This window comes from Saimiri boliviensis, chromosome 5 (assembly GCF_048565385.1).
Source record: "Saimiri boliviensis isolate mSaiBol1 chromosome 5, mSaiBol1.pri, whole genome shotgun sequence".
Lineage (NCBI taxonomy): Eukaryota > Metazoa > Chordata > Mammalia > Primates > Cebidae > Saimiri > Saimiri boliviensis.
This window is the reverse complement of record NC_133453.1, coordinates 117,643,206-117,662,068: the sequence shown is the minus strand read 5'-3', so window position 1 is coordinate 117,662,068 and position 18,863 is coordinate 117,643,206. Positions and strand designations below refer to the sequence as shown.

The 18,863-nt window shown below is 43.8% G+C and overlaps 1 long non-coding RNA gene across 1 annotated transcript; it reads left to right on the top strand.

Moving 5' to 3' along the window:
* Window positions 1-1,792: 1,792 nt before the first annotated feature.
* Window positions 1,793-2,382, top strand: LOC104651964 (uncharacterized). Its single transcript, XR_745334.2, has 2 exons — window positions 1,793-2,113; window positions 2,291-2,382. It is a non-coding gene; the product is annotated as an uncharacterized LOC104651964 (long non-coding RNA).
* The last annotated feature ends 16,481 nt before the right edge of the window (window positions 2,383-18,863 follow it).

Here is an 18,863-nt window from a genome sequence, read left to right as displayed (position 1 = left end):
TCAGCACTTGATGGAGATGAATGGGTGAGTAAAACAGTCATTTTCTCAAGGAGCTTGGAGCTTGGTAGGAGAGGCAGCATATGGGTAAATGCTTGAGGAACAGTACATGGGCTGCTGTATCAGAGATTACACGTAGAGCCGTCATCTGTTTGTGAGGCCTGGGGAAGGTTCACAGAGGAAATGGATGACATGGGTCTTGAAAAGGCTAGAATTCATCAGGTGAAGAAAAGCACTCCGAAAAGATGGAATAATCTTTGCCCATGCATGGCATGTTCAGGTACAGTCTGAAGGGAGTGTTTTCATGGAAGAGGAGTAGGAGAAGAGGGAGGGAAGATGGGCAAGAACCTGAGAGCATGATTCTTATCCATACATCACAGTGGATCACTTTATTAAAGGCTGCTTGTTGAATATTTTCCTGGGTCTCTGCAAAGTATATGTGGCTAATCCTCTCAAGGACAGTCCTTCATGACTCCCCTTTGCTCGACAGGACCCATACAGGGCAGGGCATGGAGCTGGCACACAGTCAGACTGTCTGGCTGGACTCCTGACTCTCACCATTTGGTTCAACTGCACTTTGTGCTGAGCTCTTTAGCTGCCAGTTTATAGGGTTTTGACACAGATTATGCCTTGTCTGTGTCTTTCTGTCACTCATGCATGCATGCATCCATCCATCCATCCACCCATGCATGAATGAATGATTAGGAAAGACACCTGTATTTTTTGAGTACATGTTTATTAATGTGTAGAGAACACAGCAGAGTGGGAGTCTACTAAAACATGACTTGCACTGGCTGGTGCCACCTATAGGGGTTCAACTGCTTGATTTTTTTTTTTTCTTCCTTGTTCCCCCTCCTCGCCATCTCTCTTTGAATAAATGAAGATGTTGAGGTTCTTCTATTGAGATTCCGCTTGCTGATGCTAGATAGCAAAACTTTTCATGCAGAGAAGCCATCTACAGGGGCAACAGGCCAAGATGGGGGCGAGGGGGAGGGCGTGAAAGAAGTTGGCCCCTTCTGTTGATCTCCGACCCGCTTGAAATCTGAGGCATCTCCTGGGGTCACGAGGCTGCTTTCATATCCGCCCCCAACACTAAATATTTAGCGCAGGGCAAGGAGAGGCAGGCGAGGGAGGGAATGGGGGAAGCACACGGCCCTGTCTTGGCCTGTTTGCCTCCCACAATAAAAGGGGAAGGAATAGAAAACACCGAGGCACAACGTAAATATTTCCTATTATGGAGAAACTAAAGTCACAATGGAGTCTGTCATGCTTGTGATATGAGAGATGGACAATATTTCGGGGCTGCTGCCATGCTGGCACCTGAATGGAGTTTATATTTTGTTTATGGAGCTGAATCCGAAGCCTTTTATTTTTTTGGCTCGGCCTGTGTAATTCTTCTTCATGGGAGCTCGAAATGGCCGTGGAGCAGCTCAATATTCCATTTATTTTATTTATAAAAGAAATTCAAAGGCTGAAAAGATGAAGTAATTGACTTACTGGGATGACAGTTAAACCCACTAAATTTAATCTTATCCTCTCAAGTACAACATATCGCGCTTACAAATTATCGCCAGCCACCAGGCAGCCCCGCGCTCCTCACCTAATGCAAATGGAATGGAGGCCTCTGTTATTGTATTATCTGACTTTACTATCAGCATTAATCCGGCTTAGCTCACTTAATGATGCCACTTGTGGCACTCCGAAGGCAGCGGAGAAGTCTATAAACTACTTCCATTAAAATGCAAATCGGGCCCGCCGAGAAAATGAGTGACACAAAAAGTGGGCGCCGCGCGCGATGGCGCCGATGGCTGATGCCGCGATTACGCCGGCGGGGGCGGCCCGCGCCCCACGACCGTGCCCGACAAGCCGCGCCGCTTAATTTCTGAAGAGATTTATATTTTTTTGTTGTCAGGAAATGAACAAATACTTATCAATGTAAAAACTGCTATCTCCGATCTCCCCGCCAGGTTTTTCATGCTGATATTATTTGCACCCCGCGACACAGGAAATGAAAACCTCCTCCGCCTTTCACGTCGCCACCTCGCCTCCGAATCCTCTGCGAGCAGCCCGGCCTCCCCCGGCACCGCGCCCCGGCCCCCTCCGGGCTCCCTCCCCGGTAAACAGAAAAGAAAACTTTTGTGGGCCAAGGAGGGGGAGATTCCACGGCTCCGGCTTTCCCCAGCCGACTTGGGTTTCGGGGCGGCGCGGGAAGACGGGGTGAGGGAGGAGGGGCCGGGGTGCTGGCACGCCACCGTAACATCTGTTTTACTTAAGCAGCTTGATTTCGTTTTAGGATGAAAAAGGATTCCCTTTCAGCATGAGGCATCGTGGGCCCCGGGGCTTGTATTGATTCAGAACGAGACCTAATAAAACACGAGCAGGTGATTTAAGTTTCATATTTTGATTCCTTTGTTTAAACAGTTTCTCTCACGTTCTCCTGCGTCGGCCCAGGGACCCCAGCGTCCCCGCTTTGATGTTGGAGGGACACCCGGGCCGCAGAGCTCGCCCCGCTCCTGTAGGTGACTTTGGGCTCTGGAGGGCCCGGCAGCTCCCGAGGGCCCCTCCCCCCCCACGCACCCACACCCACGACCCGCGAGCCTAGCCTCTGCGGTCAGGCTCTCAAATCCTGCAAGGATTTATGGTGCTCACAGGCGGATCAATACGACGTTTTAAATATTACAATACCTTTTATTGAGACAATATTACAACAAAAATATTTCGCCCTGTCACTGGACCCAGTTAAAATTGCTTTTGACCATCTCGTTGGTGGGCTTGCTGGGACCTCTGTGTTTCCCACTTCTGGGCGGAGTCGGTGTGGATGGGCCGGTCCTGCCCAGCCGGCGGGAGGGAGTTGGGGGCGGAGGAGAAGGAGGATGCAGCCCGGGAGGGCTGTGGGGCACCTGGGGTGGGCTGCAGAAACTGGCTCTTGCCCACGTGGCCTCTTTTGGGAGGCTTGTTCTCAGTCTTATTGACTCTTCCCCCATAAAAAAATATGTCCACAAGGTCCTCTCTTTCTTGGATGTGCACCCCTTTCAAGAGAAAGGGGGAGTCTGTGCAGATGAAGCTAGGATTAAGGACGAAATTTATCTTGGAGCCCTGGGACAGGGCCACAGACCGTCTTCTGTGAGTCTGTCAGTCCTCCGTAGGTGTCTGGTTTGCATCTGCCACATCGCCTCCTCACTCCCAGTGCCTGTGTTTATTTCCCTCCCTTTCTGGACTAGGGGGAGCTGCATCTTATTTTCCCACAGGCAGTGCCTATGATAAGGTCTGGCCTCTGCAATATAGATACATAGTACGTGCCCAGACAGGGTTTGTTGAATGACTAAAAGAATGAAAGCTATGTTATGGTCTGGACATTTGTGTCACTCGAAAATACATATGTTGAAATGTAGTCCCCAGGGTGATGGTGTTCGGAGATGGGGCCTTTGGGAGGTGTTGAGGTCATATGAGTGAAGCCCTCATGAATGGATGTTTTTTATAAAAGAGGCTCTAGAGAGCTCCCTGATCCCATTTGCCATGTGAAGACACAGTGAGAAGCACCAGAAAGCCACGGTTCTCCAGACATGAAATCCACCAGTATTTGGATCCTGGACTTCCCAACCTCCAGAATTGTGAGAAATGAATTCTGTCATTTATAAGCTACCCAGTCTAAAGCGTTCTGGTGCAGCAGCCTCACAGACAAAGACAGGAAGGAACGGTATCTTATTTTACCCCCTCATCCCTTCAGAAGCTGAAGAATTGCCTGTGAACAGCTAGTGCCCATCCATGGGTTGCTCTCACAGGAGAGAAATATCCATTGAGGTTTCCTTGGTCCACCTGAATTTTGTTAGCCCCATGTGATGCCAGTATGGAGTCACACCTGAGCGTGTATCCTGGCTTCTTCACTTCAAAGCTGTGTTTCTTGAGAGAGGTACTGAATCATTCTGAGCCTCAGTGTCCTCGCCCCTGAATTGGAAATAGGAATATCTGCCACATGGAGCTATTGAGGGCTTGACGACATGATGTGGGTAATGGTTCTCAGAGGAAGCATCCAAAAAGCACTTTTTCTGTGAACCCAGCTGAGATGGTATAGTAAAAATGGCCCAATGGTTGCTTGGTACCAATTCACAAAAAAACATAAAAGCAAATGCAAATCATTTCCTCCATTAAAATCCTAAAGTGGGCCAGGCTCAGTGGCTCATGCCTGTAATCCCAGGACTTTGGGAGGCTGAGGTGCAAAGATTGCTGGGTTCCAAGGTCTAGGAGTTCGAGACCAGCCTGGGCAACATAGCAAGAATCTGTCTCAAAACAAACAAACAAACAAAAAATTCTAAACTACATAGATTTTTCTTTTTCTTTTTCTTTTTTCTTTTTTTTTTTTTTGAGACGGAGTTTCACTCTTGTTACCCAGGCTGGAGTGCAATGGCGCGATCTCGGCTCACCGCAACCTCCGCCTCCTGGGTTCAGGCAATTCTCCTGCCTCAGCCTCCTAAGTAGCTGGGATTACAGGCACGCGCCACCACGCCCAGCTAGTTTTTTTGTATTTTTAGTAGAGACGGGGTTTCACCATGTTGACCAGGATGGTCTTGATCTTTCGACCTCATGATCCACCCGCCTCGGCCTCCCAAAGTGCTGGGATTACAGGCTTGAGCCACCGCGCCCGGCCACATTTTTATTTTTCTTAAAACTTTGGCACATGTCTTCTGTAAGTGATTCTTGTGTAATGGAATTGAATATATCTGAGTTTCATAGTGTTTATCTACTCATTCATTATTCCACAAATATTTATAGTGTTCTCACCATGTGCCAGTCACTGAATAGGTAATTGGATACAGCAGTGAGTAAGACAGACAAGATCAGGGTACCTGGGGAGCTTCTATTCTAGACAGAGAGGCAAAGAAAACAAGCTAACAAGCAAATACAGACTATAATTGCAAATTGTGACAAATGGTATGAAGTAAATGGAGAGGGTGATGTGATAGGGAATACTCCACCCAAAAATTATGATTTCTGGATAACTGACCTTCTGACAAGTATGAGAGCAACCAGTGTATATGTAACACCAAGCCAGTACCCAGAACAGCTGGCTCCAGTTAACTATTGCTGTGTAACAAAACACCCCAAAACATAGTGACTTAAAATAACAACAACATTTACTTTGCTTGCAAATCAGCAATTTGGGCAAGGCTCCGTGGGGAGAGCTCATCTCTGCTCCACTTAGCAACAGCTTGTGGGGATCAAAGGCTGAAAGTGGGGTCATCTGGAGGCTCTCTCACTTACATGTCTGGAGGCTGATGCTGGCTGTCAGCTGAGACCCCAGCTGGAGTTGAGACTGGAACATGTGGCCTTTCCACCATGGGGCTACCTGGCTTTCTCATGGCCTGGGGACTGGGTTCCAAGGGAAGACATCTTAAGAGAAAAAGAACCAGGCAGAAACTGTATTGCTTTTTATGACCTAGACTTTGAAGTCTGCAATGCCAATTTTGCCACATTCTACTTATTAGATGTTAGTCACTGAGGTGAATCTATTGTCAAGGGAGAGGGAATAGACTCTGTTTTTCCATAGGAGCAGTATCAAAGAATTTGTGGATATAATTTCAAAGTGCCCAAAGCCTCAGTTGAAGAGATGAGAAGCATTAGTTTGGAAGACGTGATCAAACACACTTGACCTTCATATACCATCTTACTTCCCAATGGTTTTTTCTGTCTCTGATCTATCTCGTCTAGCTACCCTGCCATCATGACAGGACTAATTTTTATTTATTTATTATTATTTTTTTAAGATGGGGTTTCACTGTGTTTGTCAGGCTGGTCTTGAACTCCTGACCTCAGGTGATCTTCCTGCCTTGGCCTCCAAAGTGCTTAGATTACAAGCGTGAGCCACTATGCCTGGCCAACAGGACTAATTTTTCTGATCATGTGCTGATGACCTGCTTTTTGTTTTGTCCCTCTCTCCTTCCATGGCCCTCAACTGTGCTAGAAAAAGCCCAGGCTTCTTATCCATCCGTTCACAATTCTTGCATATTTGACCTTAGTCTCCTTCCCTACTTTATCTCCTAAACCAGTGGAGGAAGGCTGACTGTAAAAACAAGACCACTTCAGCCATGTGAGTCCACTTACCTTACACTACCTATGGTATGTGTTTCTTTTTCCGCTACTTTCTCCATCTGATAGCTCGCCAGCACTCAAATTCTCATTCTTCAAAACTCAGTCCAAGCTTGTCTCTTACATGAAGTTTTCCCTGATCAAATACCATTAATAACAAGTAATAGCTGATATTTATTGAGTACCTAATGTATGCTGGAATTTTACTAGTGGCTTTGCATATGTTTCCATTTATTCTCGCATCCACCTTGCAAGTTTACTATTTGCCCATTGAACAGACGAGAAAACCAAGGCAAATAAATTTTCTCTGGGCTATCCAGCTAGTAGCATGAGGTGCATTTGGGATTCCAATCTTTCCATCTGCCTTGAATCCAAAACAATCTCTATAAGGTAGAAAGTGATAAGTAGTTAAGTCATGAAGGAAAAGCACTGGACGGTTCAAAGGTTGAGTTTTTGGGGAGTTGAGCTAATCAGGAACTTGAACGTCAGTGACTTGATGTCACCAGAGAAGCAAACAGACCTATTTCAGGGTGGAAGCTTCTGTTTGTCTGTTGGCTGCATCATGCTCTGGCCAGCCATGCTCTAAAGAATTTTGACAATTTTCTTAGGCCTCCTAATGCCAACTTGCAAATAGTGCCTTAAGGTCTAGGGGTATTGAATGGTTTAATGGTAGAGAGAGAACAATGAGCTAGGAGTGAGGCAGCTGGGCCATATGTCTAACTCTGCAATTTTGAAATAGATTCTTACTGGACTATATATAAAAAGTATGTCTACAAAGTCCTCCCTTTCTTAGATGCACACCCCTTACAATGTGTCTTTGCTGCCTTTTCCAAGAAAAAGAAAGGGGATCTGATGTGAACTGGCCTGATGTGGACTTGCTTTGCCCTGCTGAATGGGAAGGAGCCATGTGATAAAAGTTCTGAGACTATGCCTTGTAGCTTCCTTTTCACCCTGTTATAACTCTACTCGGAGACTGCCATGCATGGAAGAAGCTGGGATGAAGACCAAGTAGAGAGAGGCCCAGCCATTTCTGCTCCCCCTATTGCCCTGGATGAACTCAGCCCCATCTGAAATCTGTTGTGAGTGAGAACAGACCAATCAACCGCAGAATCTTTGGGAAAAGGTAACCTGATGTCTAAAGCCACTAGCTTTTGGTATGGTTTGTTACACAGTAATAGATAACTGATACACATGGGTGAGATTCCACTAGGGAAAGGGAATTGGAAGAGCCCTTGGAATGCGTGTATGGAAAGGGGCTTTTCCTGTGGAAACTGAATGGAATGGGATGAGAGAGAAGGCTCATCATCTCCAGGAAGTCAACAACATTGGAAGAAAACAGGCACATGAAGAGTGTTTAGATCAAGAGTTAATATTCAAATACTGAATAAATGAGAATCATAGAATCAGAAACTCCAGGCCTGGGAGAGCCTTCTCTAACCCGGTGTTCCAGAAATGACAAATAGGTTTCAGTGTTTGCCAACTGCAATGGATTAGTAGTGGCTGCCTGGAGTGCTATGTTAAGAATCCTGAGACTTTGTCTATTTTCAACAGAAAAGAGGGCTGTGATCAATTAGTGATGTCTGTCATGGGTACAAATCTTACTTCAATTATTTAAATGTGCAAAGCTCTTTCCAGTCTTAGCACTTTTTCTCATGCTGTATACTCTACTTGGAATACTTTCCCCACTTCATCACTGTTTTTCTAGCTGGTTTGGAGACAGAATCTCTCTCTGTTGCCCAGGTTGGAGTGTAGTGGTGAGATCATAACTCACTGTAAACTTGAACTCCTGCATTCAAGTGATCTTCTCATTTTAGCCTGAGTAGGCAGGACTACAGGTACATGCCACCACACTGGGCTAAGTTTTTGTAGAGCCAGGATCTCACTATGTTGCCCATGCTGATCTCAAGCTCCTGGCCCCAAGTGATCCTCCTGCCTCAGCCTCCCAAAGTGCTGAGATTACAGGCATGATCCACTGCCCATCCCATCCATTAAGTTTTAATTTTAATGTCACTTCTTCGTAGAGGCCTTCCCTGCCTGATGCAAAACCCCTTCTATTAATGTCTCTTGGTTGCATGCCTAATAATTTGCCATTATATGTATGTGTTTATTTGTTTTCTCACCCTTTTCTCACATCACAGTCATATAACAGCAAGCTTCCTGAGGGCAAGACCCTGTCTATTTCTTCCCAGCTATTTACTCAGTACCTAGTGCAGTGCTGAAGAATTGTTGAATGACTGATTGAGAGATGGCAGGGATACTGAGTTTGGCCATCCTGAGCTAAACCAATTTCCTCTTCTAACCTGGAATGGTTAGGTCACACACCTGAAACACATAGTCTGTCAAGCTACAAACTCCTAGTTCTGTGCTTTTTCTAAAATGTTAGTTCTGCAATTCACACGAATTTTGTTTTTTTTTTTTTCTGTTTTTGAGACTGAGTCTCACTTTGTTGCCCAGGTTGGAGTGCAGTGGTGTGATCTTGGCTCACTGCAACCTCCACCTCCCAGGTTCAAGCAATTCTCATGCCTCAGCCTCCTGGGTAGCTGGGACTTCATGCATGTGCCACCACTGCCACACCCTGCTGTATATATGTAGTGTTTTAAGTAGAGATTGGGTTTCATCATGCTGGCTTGGCTGGTCTTGAACTCCTGGCCTCAAGTCATCTGCCAGCTTCAACCTCCCAAAGTGCTGGAATTACAGGTGTGAGTCGCCATACTCAGCTCACACAGATGTATTTTAAAGACTAGAAGCCGCAGGAGAAAGAGGTTGACACTGTGCTGAAAGACTGAGATTTTGCTGGGGCAGCTAGCCAATTCAGATGCTTATCAACCTACTGATGGGGAGAAATAATGATATTCCATCAAGTTGACTTACCAACTTTGTCCCTTTAAGCTGATGTTCGTCTGTGATCTGACAGGTGCTGTTGGTGGTACCAAGTTGGGAGCGTGCAAGAAATGTTTTGTATTGTGCTGTGTCTCTGTCTCCTCAACACAAATAGAATGTTCAGAAGTTGAATGAATCTGTGGGTGTAGCATCCTATATCTCAGGGGGAATGTTCTAAATATAAGAAGACATTTTTGTGATCCCAAATACCTTTTGAGTATTAATATTTTGAAAAGAAGGTAAGTTAAAAATGAATAATAAAGACAGGTAAGATATTTTGTCTCACTCTCAAAAGCAGTTAAACTAAATTAATTGACGTGTCTAAAGCAATCACCGTATTTGACATGGGAACCCTTGTATGTTGTCCCAGAACTTCCATGGATGGCAGACACATTTCACTCTTTGCAAGGCAGTTTCTTATTAGGCATGACCAGTGTTTCCCTGAGGTGACTGGCCTGTTCACTGGGCTACACAGGAACTGGGGCACACAGAGAGAACGCATGTCTCCTTACAGGTGCACTGAGCAAGAAAGAATATTTGGCAAATATCTGCGACAGCTGGAGTGAAGGTGACCATTTGTGGGCTTTAAGTAGTGACAGGACACATTAAATTAATTTTGATATTTTATAAGTTAAAGCCTTTTATTTTGTCTTTCTGATAAATGTTCTCTCCCTAGCCTTACCCCCTAGGACAGAGGTTGGCAAACCTTTTGTAAAGGAACAGATTGTAAATATTTTAGCCTTTGTGGGCCACAAGATTTTTCTTGCCACTCTGCCGTAGCAGTTTAAAAGCAGCCATAGACATAATGTCGATAGATGAATGTGGCTGTGCTCCAATAAAACTTTATTTAGAAAAATAGGTAGAGGGCTGGACTTGGTCTTTGGGCTATAGTTTTCCAGAAGTTGCTTCAGGAGATTGGAGTCAGTGCCTTTTTTTTTGGCCTGTGAAAGATGAAAACTTTAGTCATTAGCTTCCAAAGATTGCTTCTTGCTTGCAAATATGTAATTAATATAAGCAGCAAAGTATAGTTGAATTTCCATGATTTTACATCTACAAAAACAAAAAAGATTAAGTTCATTGCGTCTTTAAAATGAAGGAACAGTATCTAATCTGAAAAACTGTTAAAAAGTTAAAACAATGTATAGTTTCCAAATTCTGCTTCTATGCAGAAGCAGCTCCTGCATGTGAAATTGTCGAGTAGAATAGCTATTATTTCCCACTGATGAACCACAAATGGGTTGAAGATATTTGCATACCTTTTTACACACAATATACACCAGCACTCTAACCTCTGATTCTTCTAACCAAATTCCATTTAATTTGTCATTAATTAGTAAATTGTTATGTGAAATGCTGCAAAGCACATTGGGTAAAACAGCCAGCATGATGATTATTCTTTTGGAAACTATCTGAAATTGTTACTACTGAGCAATTTCCATGAAAATAGAAGGGTCTTTGGAGCTGTTCTTTTAAAATCAGAATAAAATGAACCAAATGGGGAGAACAAATAAAGGCAATAATAAATCAAGGACAAAAGACAGGAAACTAGTCCCCAAAGAAGTATGTAGGAAGAAACTATAGCAGCTTCTTTTTGCAAAGAGTAGGTGCTTCCTTCTTCAACTTTCTTTTCAAGATGCAATAAAAACAAAACAAAGTTAAAGCAAGTCCAAAAGTAAACTCAGAAGTCCAGTTAGTATCTGCTTTAACAATCTTCAGGTCTCTGAAAGCCTTTATCTAAGGGGGTGAGGAGGGGGAATCTTGGCCAACTATAGGCCAGTTCTTTCCTTCTTTAAGTTATATCCAGTGTATGTATTTGCATTTATTTTGTCAATTGCAGAATCATTGCTTTGAGTGATTGTTGTTGTCTACGTTTTTCTTTCTCTCTCTTTTTGCCTACTTGCTTCCTTTCTTTTTCAATTGCCTTCTTCTCTCCGCTTCTTTTCTTTCATTTAAAGCCAGGCAGAATGTACCTTCCTGATAGAAGGGATTTTGCCTTCGAGCTGTTTCCAGTGTTTAATTCCTCCTTACTGTCACCTCCGGAACCAAGTCCAAATGAAAGGCGAGCCTCTTTGACCCTCTGCCCTCCCTTTCCTGCCTTCTCTTCTCCTGGGTTTCAATGGTTGATTGAACGGCGTGTTAGGTTCACTGAACTTGGTCTTGGCTTCGGTTCCAAGCAGAGACAAAGTCTGCTTCCAGGCAAATTTCCATATGAAAGCAGCTGAGATCTCTTTCCCCATTTTGGAATTCTAGGCAGCACCCTGGGCTCTGACTTCTCAAAGTTCTTGCCCAAATTCCCCCACCCCCACATTCCAACCCAACCCTAATCTCCTCCCATTTCGGTTTCTCTGTCCACCAGGTTTCCAGCTCTCCCAGCACACTGCTGTGGCCCTGAGAGAGCAGCTGTGAACTCAACTCAAGAACAACTCCTTCACATTTCTCTGAGGCTGATGGCGTAAGACAGGGATTTGCTTATTAGGGTTTGAGACGGGCAGGGGGAAGTGGGAGGTCCCACGTAGGATAGGATAGAGAGAAGGTGGAAGAGTCAATGCTTGTTAGGGATGAATTTAAGAAAATTATACTTCCCATTGCCAGCTATTTAGGAACAAATAGAGCCCCATTAAAGAATTCACCCAGCTGTCTGTAAATTTGGTTTGAGGTCTTAGGCGAACTGCCGCCAAAATTTCTGCTTTACTTCCAAGATGTGGTTTTGCCAAACTGGAAAATGACAACAAAGAAGATGTTGCCTCTTTCCATTGCATTTCTTATGTAAGCACACGGCCTGTTTGGACCCTTAAAAACGCCATTAGCAAAAATAGTATCCCTGAGCTGGAAGGAGCTCAGGAAGCCTGTCTCTGTTTGAAAGCCACAGGGAAGTGTGTGGGTTGACAAACCAGAACTTCACTCTCAGATCCTCATCCACCTTAAACCAGAAGTTTCTCAAGTTGCTGGTGGCCAAATCAGACTTTGTTTATTTACTGGCTTGGTTTAATATTCGTGCCTTGATTTTTCCGCTCGAAAGTCTTTCCAATCTTAATACCTGGTCACATTTCAGTTCTCTTCTGAACAATGCTTTGCTTCTTTTGTTGGGGAGTAAGGCAGAGTGATTTATAGACTGTGCCTTACAATTGGTGAGACAATTGCTGTTATTGTTTTCATTATGTCTCCTAAAAAATGTCACTTTTATAGCAGGGCACAATTGTCTAGAAGACTATAAATATTACTATCATTTGGACACTGAAAAGTTGTCACAGAATTCCTGCCATGGATATGAGGACCAACATTTCCATGTGCATAAAGAATGTGTGTGCGTGTGTGTGTGTGTGTGTGTGTGTGTACATGCATATGTACATCCGTGGGTTTTTATGCTTGTTCCCATATACACGAACAATGTACATACGTGCATGTGGTATATTTTCAACTGCGTGCATAAGGGTGTTTGGGTATGTATGTGTGTATGTGGATGTGTGAGATGCATGCGGATTTGCACACATGTGAATCTCAATTTGTAGAAGTAAGTGGGTATGTGTGACAGGGAGTGGGTGGATGTGCTAATCGGTAAGTAGAGAGCTGCCAACAAGAACCGGCATGGTCCTAGAAGCCAAAGGCTTTCAAGAGTGTTATCGTCGCATTCCTGGCAGGCTCCAGACCTCAGACTCTGCCTGGAGGTACAATATACTCTTCTGAAAGCAGAAATTATTGAAACATAGAATGTCTACTAAGTTGTGCTGGCCAGGTCCCCAAGAAACAGTCTGGACATCACTGCAGACACAGGCCCTAAGCAAAAACACATGTGCACGCCTCTGCCTCAGAATACGATGGCCTTTAAGGAAATGGATCTCTGTTGAAGAATGAAGGAAAAAAAAAACAACAACACTGAATCAGCCCCACCATTAGCAGCGAAGGTGTCTGGTGTCATTTATTTTCCTGACCGAGTACCTTCTCTATGGATTACAATAAAATAATCTTCCCTTGTTATATTTGCAGATACTTTATTGTCCTGTATCTGGCCTTTGTAATGAATTTATACACAGATGGGTGATCACAAGAAAAAAAAGTTTAAGTATTCTGACAGTGTTAATATTGATCACAGAACAGATTAAGGGACAACTAGGAGAAATTTCTTCATGGGATCAAAATCTCCCTCTTTCCCCGAACTCCTGAGACAGCCAGCAGTAGACAACATCAACATTTATCAGTGCAACGATTTCAACTCTTTAGCAAAAGCCTTCCATCTCAGAGATTTCACATCTAACAAATCACTGTATTTTGTCCTAAAATTTATCCTGTGGCAATGTTTTGGCAGGATTGTTGGACTGTGGGATAAGAAGACGAAGAATTTTCAAGAAAAGATTTCCCACCCCCAGCTGCTGCACACTGAGCTGCACTGTCCAGGGAGAAGTGGTGATGATTAATCATGTCCAGTTCCCTAGGACCCACTCTGCCCTTCCCCCTCTGTCTTCTGCCTCTTTCCCCTTTTCATAGGCTTCTAGACAGGGAGAATGATTTACTGACTAGTTGGAATAACAGATATCAGGTCTTAGGTTCAATCTAGTTTAATAACTTTTAAATAAACAGGCCTGGTTTTGCCTTGGGCCCTAACACTGTTGCGTTTTTCCTGGCTTTTATTCTGAATGGTTTGTCTTAGTGCCCAGATCTTGCTTGCTTTGTTTTGTTCTGACCCCTTGACTTATTCTGCAGCCTAGCGAGACCTAGGGTGTGGATTTGTGTTCTTTGCTGTGACTTTTGCCTTCTCATCACAACCGGAGTCCTCACTTGCTCTTCTGGTTATTCTGCCCTGGGGCTCTTTAGGAAAGCACTTTGCATGATTCTAATAAGCATCCTTGGTGGGTTCTCATTAGTTCCAGAGATCGAACCACAACCCATGGCCAGCTAGAACTGTGTTCTAAGGGTTTCTACAGGAATAAGAGTTAATAGAAAATAAAGAGGAAAAGGAATATGGTTTACTGAGCATCTACCCATGCCCCTCACTGTGTAAAGGAGCTTTATATATGACCTGATATCTACAACAAGAATGTAACCTTCCAAATAACCTTTGCCGAAGCTGAATCTAAGAGTTCAAGTAACTTGCCCAAGGTCACTCAGCACAGCTAGTGAGTGGAATAGCCAGGGTTTAAGGCCACGTTGAACTGTTTTCTATTATCTTGCCCTTTCCAATCATCTTAATGATATTTGCTGAGCATTTATATCTGCCAGGCTTTGTGCCAAGCCAATTGTCTATATTATTTGCTTACACTTAAAAAAATTAAGGTTGGGCCGGGTGCAGTGGCTCAAGCCTGTAATCCCAGCACTTTGGGAGACTGAGGCGGGTGGATCATGAGGTCAAGAGATCGAGACCAACCTGGTCAACATGGTGAAACCCCGTCTCTACTAAAAATACAAAAAATTAGCTGGGCATGGTGGTGCTAACCTGTAATCCCAGCTAATCAGGAGGCTGAGGCAGGAGAATTGCCTGAACCTAGGAGGCAGAGGTTGTGGTGAGCCGAGATCATGCCATTGCACTCCAGCCTGGGTAACAAGAGCGAAACTCCGTCTCAAAAAAAAAAAAAAAAAAAATTAAGGTTGATTCACATACTATAACATTTACCCTTTAAAAGTGTACATTAATTCAATGTATTTTTCACATATTCACAATGTTGTACAAACATCACCACAAGTCCATTCCAGAACATTTTTATTGACCTCCCCCAAAACCATATACCTACCAGTAACTATCCATTATCCTCTCTCCCTATCCTTGACAACCCCAAAAATGCTTTCTAAGGTGTGTTTATTCAGGACGTTTCATGTATAGCGAACCATACAATATGCGTCATTTTGTGTCTGGCTTCTTCCACTTAACATAATGTTTGTAAGGCTTATCCATGTTATAGCACACATCAGCACCTCATTCCTTTTTATGACTGAATAATATTTCATTGTATGGATATAGCACATTTTGTTTATTTTAGGTAAACTTTACAACTATCCTATGAGGTAGGTATAGGTATAATCAGAACCTCCACAGGTAAACTGAGCCATAGAAAGGTTAAGAGACACTTTAGGTCACATTTTAGAAATGTCTCTCCAAATACAGTCATTTTGTATCTGTTTTTCAGTTTAAGTTGCTTTTTTGTCCATTCCATGTAGATGATGGTCCAGCCTTGTAACCACAATGTGGTCACACACATGTACATCACACCCGGTTTTCCCTCAGGCTGTGCGCAGGAGCGCTCCCCAGTCTCCACGCAAGACTCCACAATCTTCCTCCAGGAGGCTTCCCCGACCCATCCTAATCCCTCAGCCCTCCAGTGGCCTCCTCAGTCTCCATGGTTTTACAGAATGAACTGGGATCATGGCATGGCAGGCGAAATTGATGAAGAGAAGCAGCATTTTCTGATGGGCACAGAGTGTCCATTCAAGTGTCCTGGCTCAATCGGAGCTGGAGAAGTTGCAGGTTTTCCTCCCCCAACAGGGATTTCAAGGACCAAGTGGTATATACAGAATAAAAGAAGAAGAAAAAAGAATAGACTAAATATTTCAGAAAAGTTCTATTTCATGTCAGCCTCCTACTGCTTCAGTCCATCTCTCTCTCTTCTTTTTTTTTTTTTTTTTTTTTTTTTTTTTTTTTTTTTTTTGAGGCAGAGTCTCTTTTACCCAGGCTGGAGTACAGTGGTATGACCTTGGCTCACGGCAACTTCCATCTCCCGGGTTCAAGCAATTGTCCCTGCCTCAGCCTCCGGAGTAGCTGGGATTACAGGCACCCACCACCATGCCTGGCTAATTTTTGTATTTTTAGTAGCGATGGAGTTTCAGCCTATTGGCCAGGCTGGTCTCAAACTCCTGACCTCAAGTGATCCAACTGCCTCAGCCTCCCAAAGTGCTGGGATACAGGCATGCTTTAGTCTATTTTCACGACAATCAGAGATTGAGTAATTGCCCATTACCATTATAAGAAGGCACAGTTCCTGCCTTCGAGGAGGTTACACTTAGAGTGGGGAGCTAGACAACACACAGGAAAAGTCACTGGCTATAGCAGGTGCATTGATAGTGGATGGGCTAGAGGAGTCAGAGGAAGGGAGGACTGTCATGGGTTGGAGGACACTGGAATCCTCCTCCTTGTATTAGAAAGAGACAAGATGAGACTCGGGGGGCTAAGGCTTTGAAGGAAGACTGAAACTTAGGAAAACATCCAGAAGAGGATAGAGGTGGAGAAAACAGCCCAAGGAAAGGCACTGGGGTAGGTATGTACTGGGTGTGGTGAAGAAAGATGAGTAAAGTTATCTGGCTAGAGTTGAAAGGATCTTGAGAGGAGACTAATGAGGAAGTGAAGATGAAGCCATGGCAGAACAAAGAATGTGGATTTTATTTGGTAAGCAAACAAATATCAGACCAGGAGAACTTTGGCAAAGTCAACCTGAGCATGGTACAATCTGTTGGCAAAATATGAAGTGTCAAGAAACTGGGAAAATATTCCAACTTGCTACTCCTTGCGAAATAATGGCAGAGATATGGCCCTCGAACCCAATGGGGAGGCCATGTTTGGCATGGTATGTTCACCAGCGGTTAAGAGCGAAATGTAGATAGCAAGCAAATTGCTATGAGGAGTTGACCTAATGTGAGTTAGTGCAATGAGGGAAACCAGGGGAGAATTCTGAACGTGTCCAGCACAGTTGGACTTCACTACTTTGAATTGCCCAGTTAGGTTACTAAGCAGGGGATGAGAGTTGAGGAACAGAGAATGGGTTGAGGAACATTGAGCTCATGTCTAGAATAGACTACGCCTACATATGAACTTAGTAAGTATGTCAATAATGAGGCCTAAAATCTATTCTGAAGGTCTAGTTTTAAAATATGAGAAGCTTTTCATTCTATGATAGCTATCATTGATTGGACTCCTGTGTGCAGGCTATGTTATGTATATTAGCTTCATGAGAAAACTGCTCAGAGAGGTTGAGCAACTTGCCTAATGTCAAATAGCTAGCAAATGGCCAGACTAGGACTCAGTCCTTGTGCAGCTGACATCAAAGCCCACACTCCACTCATCTACATTATGTCCCTATGAATTTTCACTGTGTTGACAAGAGGCATCTGTGTGTATTTTTATCCCAAATATCCTAACTCTTGATTTCTTAACCCATATGTGAGGAATGCAATACACTGCTGGTTATCTTTCCTCAGTCTGGCCTGAAATGTAGGTGCTGAATACAAGACTAGATTCAAAAATTTGGAAGAATTGGTACCTTTTTTCAGGGTTGTAAACAGGAGTTCAATCAGTGCTGTTAATATCCATGAATGTGATGCCACAATTCTATGATTAAATTTTTTCGCAGTTGTTAAACTAGTGCAAATATTTATCTTGATATTTAAGAAGTCAATTTCCTTATAGAAAGATTTCATCATTTAAAGTAAAAATCCGTTGATATTTTATAACCTTTTGTGCTTTTTTTGCCCTAGCCTCTCAGTTCACAATATTCATTGGGGGAGTAAAAATATGCAAGTGCATGTGTGTCTGTGCATGTGTGTGCACACGCGTGCATGCACATACATATACTCTGCCTTTGTTATTGGAAAAGAGCAAGCACAGAGATGAAGCAGAAAGTGGTCTGGCACAGGAAAATCTCTCGCCTGTCTGGTGAGGTCTGTGCACAGGCTGCGCTGCAGGGGTGGGGTACACGGGCAGGAGAGATCTGCTCTCCTGACCTTTCCAACCGGGATTCTGGCATCAACACTTACATTCCAAACATCCTCTCTGAGGGCACCGCTTGGGGTATGAGGCTGCTCACATCAGGCCAAGAAATTTTACCCATATGTTTCTGATTCATTTATGCTCATAAAAATGTGATTTTTAAGAGCGACGTGACATGCAATAAGCTTTCTAGGCCATCTCTCCAGCTCTGTCTCTGCTCCTAAGAGCGGACAAATTTGTTTTTCCAGGAGAAAATGAATTCAGACTGCAGTATCCTCGATCCCAGAGGCAGAACCAGCAGCGATGTGCTCACAGACAGTCTGCTGCCAGTGTGAGGTGACCCCCAACAATACACCATCAGGCAGAAATTGTGCCCATGGTCTGGAGGGAGCACTGGTTTCATAACTTGATGATAATGATGATTTTTTTCCCCTTGCTATTTATTTTTATTTACTCTATTTCTCCTTGTGTCAATTGCTCTCATTACCTTAGGAGCATTGATTCTCCAGCTCTGTTCACTGCTCTAAATACTCCATGGCCATGATTCTATCCTTGTTTTTTTTTTTTTTGACTTCTTTTGTTTTTATTAACTGAGATATAAAACCTGAAAGTCCTCTGAAAGCAGTGGAGTTCTGTCTCATTCTCAAGTCCTTATTGTTAAGAACTGTGTGTCCTGGCCTCCAGTGACTCTACCTGGCTTTACCATCAGACCCTACACAGTCTATTGTTCTTGTGGTTTTGTTTGACTGACCAGCCCTGTTGGGTTTTACTCTTTGCTATTCCTGGATACAGCAGGTGAGATCTGCTTCTGTTATAGCATCATTTCCAAGTGATAGAAAATAATTCAGTGATGCTGCTCCATCTTAATCAGGAGCTTAGGCCGATTAATCTTGACCTTACCATTTCCTGCTTGTACAAGGTTGGGCCGGGTTTCTCCCTCTGTATGGTGAATATCACAAAATCCGTCTCACAGAGTTGCTGCCAGGATTTAATGAGGTCATGTCATTGTTTGCCGCTGTATCCACATGGCCTAGCGCAGTGCCAGGCATACAGGAGGGACCAATGCATGTTGGTTATTCTCAATAACCTTTAGCCAAAGGCCCCAGGAACAAACTAGTACAGCAAGTTGGAGACATGATTTACGGTGCTGGAGAGAACCCATACACTGGGAAACCATGGGTCTTCTCGGTAAGAGTGTATTCAAAAGCTTGTTTTA